This window comes from Arvicola amphibius, chromosome 4 (assembly GCF_903992535.2).
Source record: "Arvicola amphibius chromosome 4, mArvAmp1.2, whole genome shotgun sequence".
NCBI lineage: Eukaryota > Metazoa > Chordata > Mammalia > Rodentia > Cricetidae > Arvicola > Arvicola amphibius.
The window spans coordinates 148,460,056-148,466,967 of NC_052050.1; positions in this window are offsets into that span (position 1 = coordinate 148,460,056).

Here is a 6,912-nt window from a genome sequence, read left to right on the forward strand (position 1 = left end):
TGCTTTACGAATATTCCTTTTTTGAGAACTTATAAATTTGTTTATAAAACTTATTTTTAATGACTAACTTGGTAGTGCATACAACCCTTCTGCCACATCATCTCCTGTACTCCGAAGACAGGTGTGTGCCATCACCAGGCCCGTCTGGTTCACTCTCTTTCTCACACAGCACTAATTAACCTATTCAAAAGAGTCTTGATGTTAAATGTAAGTAAAAGCATCATCATAGGATGTGGATGTGGCTCAATGAATAGCAATTGAGTTCTTTTTGTTTTTAAAGCAAGGAGACTTGTAGGGGGCATCCAGCCTTTTGCCACTGTGACACGATGCGTTCACCTACAAATTTGGGATCATGTGCATAGCTCTCCTGGGATGTATGTAGCCTATGGGTCTCGATAGGACACAGCTGCTAAAGAATAATCCAATGAAGATATCCCCAGCCATAAATCAAGATGAGAGGTTATAGAGGTGGAGAGGGACTCAGATGGAGCCAGAGAGAGCTCTGCAAATCCTGGTAGCCTACAATGATGTCATCTATCAAACTGATTGCCACGATTCCTTACAACAGAAGAGATGAAAGTGTACTAAGGCCAAGGGACACACGGCAGCTCCAGAGCTGTGCAAGGACATGGAGTAGGGACAGGTGGCCCCTGCTCAGTGACGTAACCCTAGATCCCACGCTCCCTGCAGTGGCCTTCAGACAAGCCACACTGAGACATCTGCTCAAGCCACGCTCGAGGGAATCTACAGAGGTACCCTGATATGTCCCAGATCCCTGCCTTTTTCCTTGTCCATTTCCTTTACCAGTCTAGAGTTTGCCTATAGTTTAGTGTGGTTTAGCTATGCATGGTTAGCATGGTTTGAACTCCTTGTCTGTTTTGGGGAACGATCTTAACACTAAAGTGACTCCTGCCTTTCAGGGCAGTAAGCAGAACCCCACCTTGCTTGCTCCCATGTAGACACAGCGCAAAGGTCCCTCTCTCACCAAAACCTATCTTACAATATTGGCTATGACTTGAATCCCAAATGTCTTCCCAAGGCATGTGTTGAAGGTTTTGTTTGTCCAGGATGATTGTATATTGGGACATGGTGGACCTTTTGGGAGGTAGGACTAAGGGGGAGGAAGTTAGGTCCATTGGGGTGTGTTTTATGTATATCTATACACACACATATTCACATATATAGGTATAGGTATGTATGTACTTTGCTTGCATGTATGTCTGTGTATAAAACATGCATTCCTGGTGCCTGCAGATGCCAGAAGAACTGGAACTGAAACTGGAGTTATGGATTGTTGTGAGCTACCACGTGAATTCTGGAAATCAAACTCAGGTCCTCTGCAAGAATCAGAAATGTTAATTCCTGAGATATCTTTCCAGCCCACTAGGGGTATGATCTTTTTTTTTTTTTTTTTTGGTTTTTCGAGACAGGGTTTCACTGTAGTTTTAGAGCCTGTCCTGGAACTAGCTCTTGTAGACCAGGCTGGCCTCGAACTCGCAGAGATCTGCCTGCCTCTGCCTCCCAAGTGCTGGGATTAAAGGCGTGCGCCACCACCGCCCGGCTAGGGGTATGATCTTGAAGGGAATGTTTTCTCTCATCGGACCCCAAGGTGAAGCCTGACTGAACACTGTCAGGGAGGAGAGATGCTTTCCTCTGACAAGAAGATGCGTGAGAATGCTTCCTCCTGACTTGGACACATAGAGCTGTGCCCGCTGTCTCACAATCACTAGACAGTCGTGGGTCGTGGAAATCTGTCATGGAAAAGGTAGTCATGGAAAATCTGACCCAGACCTGGCTGAGCTGTTAGCCAACCCCAGCCCTTCCTACTTCTAGATATCTTTTCATAGACAAAATGATTATATCATAGCTTGGGGATTATGTTACCTGTTGCCAAGTTTTTCCTAAAATATATGAGGAGAGGAATTTGTTTCAGTTATGGCATGTTTCCTGTTATTGATGACTCACAAAACAGTGAGCAGTTATGAGCATCATCGGTAATTATCTTGCCATTATTTTTATCCTTAAAAATGTGTAAGTTTAAGGCTCATAAAATATACATGTGATCTGACTTTCTTTTCTTCCCTTTTTTTTTTCCAAGACAGGGTTTCTCTGTAGCTTTGGAGCCTGTTCTGGAACTCAAACTGACGGAGATCACCTATTTCTGCCTCCCGAGTGCTGGGATTAAAGGCATGCACCACCACCACCTGGCCTTCCTTCATTTTTGAAATACCATAAAAGGTTCCAAAGATACATAATAGAAATTGCCTCCTTTCAAACACTGTTTTAACAAGTATTTCACTGATGCAAATTTCCCTGCCATTTCACACAGTTTCACAGAAATCCAAATCTATGTTTGCTTTTTTCAACTTCAAATATTGGTTGTACTGATTCCAGACAAGACTTGAGGGAGTTCTCAACCCAAATCCCATGTAGTGGGCACTGAAACTATTTAAATGAAGCATTATTTTCTTTTTCCTCACCGACCAAGTACACATTTGAATCCGGGACGTTCCGTGTTTGTGATTTGTTAGCAACGCCAGTTACACTTTGTTATTTTCTCCCCCTGTGATGTCATTAACCTGCACATTGTGAAATTCTGGTGCTCTGAGAGAAGCTTGATTCCTGTGGTCAATCTGTCTGTCCTTCCACCTGCGTCAGACCTGCTTCCATTACAGGTCAGCCACAGTGCCATCTTGCACAATCCCAAGGTAGCCAGCCACCACCTTGAGCAGACAGGTCAGCGTGTGACTGTGTTTGCTCATGGAATTACACTCTGCTGTTCTGCGAGAGCAGTGGTCCGTGCCTGTGACATGCTGTTTTCAAGAGGAGAGGGAGACAGGCGGTCCCGTAGTTAAGAGGGAGCACTTGCTGCTCTTAGGGGACCCAGAACACAAATAAGGTAGCTTATATCATCTGTAACTCTAGTTAGGGACTACAGGCTTCCCTTCCAGCCTCACAGGTACCAGCATGCACATGTTCACACATACACATACATTTAAAAATCAAATAAATCTTAGGAAAAAGAGGTCCCGATATTCCTGGGGAGTCACTGAACACAGTTGCATGGGCACTTTGTCTAGTGGAAACCCATAGCCTTCCAATCAGTTCTTTCTGAAGTAGCAATACATTGGCTTGCTTCTCATTTCCCAGAACAAAGATGAGAGGGAGGACAGAAGGAAAGGGGATTTTTTTTAAATATTTATTTACTTATTATGTATACAATATTCTGTCTGTGTGTGTGCCTGCAGGCCAGAAGAGGGCACCAGACCTCATCCCAGATGGTTGTGAGCCACCATGTGGTTGCTGGGAATTGAACTCAGGACCTTTGGAAGAGCAGGCAATGCTCTTAACCACTGAGCCATCTCTCCAGTCTCCAGAAAGGGGATTTTTTAAGCTAATCTAGGAACTGGTCTCTGCAGCCCCCTTACTTTGGAAAAGAAGCCTTCCTATTGGGGTGCACCGTGCAGTACGGGTCAGATAAAGAAAGAAGGCACTCCTAGATGAAATTTTGGGGCCTTTGTGGCAGCAGGAAGGTCCAGCCTCTTCTGATGAACTGAACCCCTGAAGAGCCATACAAAGATGTATTTATTGAAAGTTACATGAAGTATTTCCTCATACCAAGGTCCCTAATCTAATTTAAGTGTCTTACTGGTCCCTGACTCTAGTCCTTTATTATGTATCGTTTGCAATTCACAGTAAAACAAGATGTGCCTGAGGTATCTGGTGACCAAAGTCACGGGATGGCTGCACCTTCCCAGAGGTGGAACTTCACAGTTTAAGAGCACCTCTGGACAGGCCACTGCCAAACCCAAATGTCCCTGTAGCTCTAGCATCACACTGGGTAAACGACCCATTCCTCTACTTCTTTGAGAGACTCACTTGCCCCAGCTAGTGTGTCCCACACAGGGACTCCTCTGGTTGGTTTGCAACCAGAGGATAAATGGACACGCATTTGTACAGAAAGGGTAACTTTACAGATTAGAGGCTTACATTCTTTTTAAGCACAATCTCAGTTATGTCTTAGTTACAGACCAAATTGAAGCTGAGAGCTGTCAAGAGGACATTGTAGGAAGGAGAAACACAGATGTGGTTTGGGAGTACTGGGGACAGAGCTGGAAGGAAAGGAGAGGAAGGAACCCGACTGGGACAAGCAAGGCCTTAGCTTGGGGACCAGGGGCTCATCAAGGTTGCCAAGTCACCACCTGGAGCAGCCGTGTCCACATACATGGTGGCTCCAGTAGGTTGTCCACGGGACACGGCTGCCGAAGGTTCCAACCTGCTAGGCTATGTGCTACTTTGAACAACTCAGCCAAGCTCCCTGGCTTGTTTCTGTAGTTACGCTGTGCTCTGTAAGCGCCAGGTCTAAGGGGCTGATGGTGACCAGCACCCCACATACTGGGTTTTCTGACACTGTTAAAGCGTACGCTATGGCCAGGAAGGTGACCCTTGTTCACTCCTGTTACACATGAAAACACAACACATCAAAATATTTAAGTCTGTGACACCCATTACCAATCACTTAATTTAACTTATAATTATTCAATACCATATCCAAATGATAAAACTTTGATTTTTCTTTTGCTTCTCTCTCTCTCTCTCTCTCTCTCTCTCTCTCTCTCTCTCTCTCTCTCTCTCTCTCTCTCTCTCTCTCTCTTGTAAGGTCTCATTATAGAGCCCATTTCTCCATCTTCCAGCCCAAGCCTCCTGAACACAGAACTGACAAGCTGGACTACCCCACCAGGCTTACTAGGGAGGGTAAGGCAGGGGATTGGGAGCTGGTAGTTACCTTGAGCAATAGAATGAGAGGCTGTCTCAAAAAGAAAGAAAAAGAAAGAAAGAAAGAAAGAAAGAAAGAAAGAAAGAAAGAAAGAAAGAAAAAGAAAGAAAGAAGAAAAGTAAAAACAAGAAAGGAGGGCTGGAGAGATGGCTCAGAGGTTAAGAGCATTGCCCACTCTTCCAAAGGTCCTGAGTTCAATTCCCAGCAACCACATGGTGGCTCATAACCATCTGTAATGAGGTTTGGTGCCCTCTTCTGGCCAGCAGGCATACACACAGACAGAATATTGTATACATAATAAATAAATAAATATTAAAAAAATAAATGTTTAAAAAAAAACAAGAAAGGAAAAAGTAAACTACAATATAAAAAATGGAAATACTGCCGGATAGTGGTGGCACATGCCTTAATTCCAGCACTTAGGAGGCAGTCAAGCGAATCTCATTAAGTTTGAAGCCAGCCTGGTCTACAAACGAGTTCCAGGACAGCCAGGGCTGTTACACGGAGAAAACCCTATCTCACTCCCTGCCACCACAAAAAAAAAGAAAAGAAAAGAAAAGAAAAAAGAAAGAAAGAAAGGAAGGAAGGAAGAAAGAAAGAAAATGGAAATAGTTATAGGGAGGCTGAAGCCGAGTGAGAGGTGGTGGCTAAGTGGCAGAGGAAGCACAGGAATCTTCTAAGTTAGGGCTAGAGCTAGAGATCATTTTATCAGTTCTGCGAACCACACCTTCCTCTTTTCGAGACAGAATTTTATTTATTTTGGTTTTTCAAGACAGGGTTTCTCTGTAGCTTTGGAGCCTGTCCTGGAACTAGCTCTGGTAGACCAGGCTGGCCTTGAACTCACAAAGATCCGCCTGCCTCTGCCTCCCAAATTCTGAGATTAAAGGAGTGCATGCGCCACCACTGCTCCGCTGCTGATTTTTATTATTTTTATGTGTAAACATGTGTGTAAGTGTGTGTGTGTGTGTGTGTGTGTGTGTACTCCCATGTACCTGCATGCAGAAACCAGAAGAGGGAGAGACGGAGTTGGGTCCACCAGAGCTGAACTTGTGATCTATCTGATATGGGTTCAGGGAACTGAACTCTAGTCCTCTGGAAGAGCAGGGTTCTAGTCTCATTCTATTGCTGTATAAAACACTCTGATAAACAGCAGCTTTGGGGAGGGAAGGGAAGGGTTTATTTGGCATACACTTTCAGGTTGAGGGAAGTTAAGACAGAAACTCAAGGTAGGGGCCATGAAGGAATACAGACCACTAGATCACTCACTCTTTAAGTTGATTCCTGGCGTGATGTTTAGCTAGCTTTTTTATACAATCCAGGACCACCTGCCCAAGAAATCATGGGCGGGGTCCTCCGGCATCAATTATCAATCAAGACATTCTGGCACAGTCACATCCTTGGACCAACGACTCTAAGCAATTCATCTACTGTGACTTTTCCTTTTCATCCTAGGTTTGAGTGAAGCTGACAAGCAGCAAGAGTTCCGTGCCTCTGAACCATCATGCCAACTTCTAAATAAGGTGTCAGAGGAATATGTCTCTGGGAACCTGAAGCGGCAGTTTACATGAGTGTCCTTTCCATAATGTTCCTGGGGATGGATTTCCTTGGGGGAGGAAGACGGAAATTTAAAGCAACGTAAAGCAAACGAACAAACAAGCAAATAAAATCGGATGGGCTAGGGATGTAGCTCGATTTCAAGAAGCCCTGGGTTTGATTCCAACCACCTCATAAAACCAAGCCTCCGTGCCCTTGGAAGGTGGCGCCAGGAAGACCAGAAAGTTCATGGCCATCCTTAGCAACTTAACAAGTTAAGCCTGGGCTATGTGAGTCCCTGTCTCTAAACAAACAGGTAACTGTGAAAGATGGCCGTAATCTATATTTCACCACTACCATTCTAGTACTTTTCAACTCCCGTTAAAGCCACAGCCTCCAGGAGACCCCAAGGTGAGTCCTCCAGGAAGCGGCCACCAACCTCCAGGGTCCTCCAGACAAGCTGCCAGCGTGGAGACAGACTTCCGGGCCTCGGGAGGGAGGGGCCTCGGGTGGGGCGGGCCCCGGGGAGGGGCTTCTGGAGGGCGGGACCTAAGGAGGCGGGGCTTGGGGTTGGGGGAGCAGTGGGGGGGGTTTCGAGAGGG